This window comes from Triticum aestivum, chromosome 1D (assembly GCF_018294505.1).
Source record: "Triticum aestivum cultivar Chinese Spring chromosome 1D, IWGSC CS RefSeq v2.1, whole genome shotgun sequence".
Classification (NCBI taxonomy): domain Eukaryota; kingdom Viridiplantae; phylum Streptophyta; class Magnoliopsida; order Poales; family Poaceae; genus Triticum; species Triticum aestivum.
In genome coordinates, this window is record NC_057796.1 from 51,236,126 (window position 1) to 51,237,996 (window position 1,871).

The window sequence follows — 1,871 nt, forward strand, 5'->3', positions numbered from 1 at the left end:
AGTCGTCCTCAGGAATGAGTTCTGTGTTTGTGATCCATGATACAGTTACTACCATGCATTGGGCCCGAAACCAATGGACCCTCTCGGCTTCTTAATCACCCTTGTCCTCTGTCCAGGAGTTGCAAGTAGTTTCTGGTGTTTGTAGTATGCTGGAGGCCGTGGACAGCGCTGACCGAGGGGTGGGCTGTGATGCGGTAGGCACGTGGCACGGTGTACCGGGCGCCCGTTTGGTGTCTCGGGAACCCTGCACACATCGTTCGGGGCCGTATGTGGAAACCTCGGCCGGACTCCCTACGGATGGAACCTGAATAGGCGATAAACCTGGACTAGAGACTTGAGTGTTTAGGTAGGCTGTGGCCGACACCCTCGCTGGGCTTCCGCTTGAAGGTTGCCGAGTACATGTCGTGTAAACGGCGGTAAGTGGTGAGAGCGTGTGTGTCGAAGTACACCCCTGCAGGGTTAACATCATCTATTCGAATAGCCGTGTCCGCGGTAAAGGACTTCTGGGTTGCCTATAACAGTTCATAGACAAGTGAAAGTGGATACTCTAAAATGCGCAAGATAAGCGTGAGTGCTATGGATGGCGTTCTCGTAGGGAGACGGGAGCGGATCCATAGTGGTGTATTGATATGGTGAATATGTGGACTCGTGTGCGCCACCTCAAAGAGTTGCTTGCAGTCGTAGTTCAGGATAGCCACTGAGTCAAAGCTGGCTTGCTGCAGTTAAACTCCACCACCCCCTTTGTTGATACCGATGCATATGTAGCTAGTTCTGATGTAAGTCTTGCTGGGTACATTTGTACTCACGTTTGCCTATTTTATGTTTTGCAGAGAGACGTCAGTCTCGCTAGTAGTTCCGTGTGGACTTCGACGTTTAGCTTGATACCTCAGCTACGATCTTGTGCCCTCGGCAGGATCTTGTAGATAGTCAGGCTTCTCAGCCTTTTTCATTTGTAGATGTCTGTACTCAGACATGTTAAGCTTCCGCATGTGCTTTGACTTGTATGCTCTGAATGTTGGGTCATGAGACCCATGTTTGTAATATCTGGCTCTTCGGAGCCTAATGAATAAATACTCTGAGTCGTAGAGTCTTGTTGTGATGCCATGTTGTATTTGCACATATCGAGCATATTGTGTGTATGATTGAAATGCTTGGTATGTGTGGGATCCGACAACCTAGTTGTTTATCCTTGGTAGCCTCTCTTATGGGGAAATGTAGTCTTGTGCTTCCATGAGCCATAGTAGTCCGCTACAGCCCGGTTCACCGGAGTCCTGCTAGCCCAGCACTACTGCTCCGGAACACTTGACTGGCCGGCATGTGATTCACTTCGTTCCTGTGTCTGTCCCTTCGGGGAAATGTCACGCGGTGACATCCGGAGTCCTGCCTAGCCCGCTACAGCCCGGTTCACCGGAGTCCTGTTAGCCCAGTGCTACAGCCCGGATTCGCACGCTGCTGACCGACATGCTCGATGTTGATTCATGTATGCCTGTCCCCGTAAGTTAGTGCCACTTTGGGTTCACGACTAGTCATGTCGGCCCGGGTTCTCTGTCATATGGATGCTAGCGACACTATCATATACGTGAGCTAAAAGACGCAAACGGTCCCGGGCCATGGTAAGGCGACACCGTGGGAATACCGTGCGTGAGGCCGCAAAGTGATATGAGGTGTTACCGGCTAGATCGATGTGACTTGGAATCGGGGTCCTGACAGAGCTGATGCATATAAGGCCAAACTCGTGGCGCTGAACACTCCCTAAGGTATTCGGACTTTACAAGATATACTGGGCTGAGTAACGCCCTCGATAATGAGCCCTGAATTTCCAGGTACGTGCATTAGTCTGATTAGTCTGACGTGAAAAATGGCAATAACGC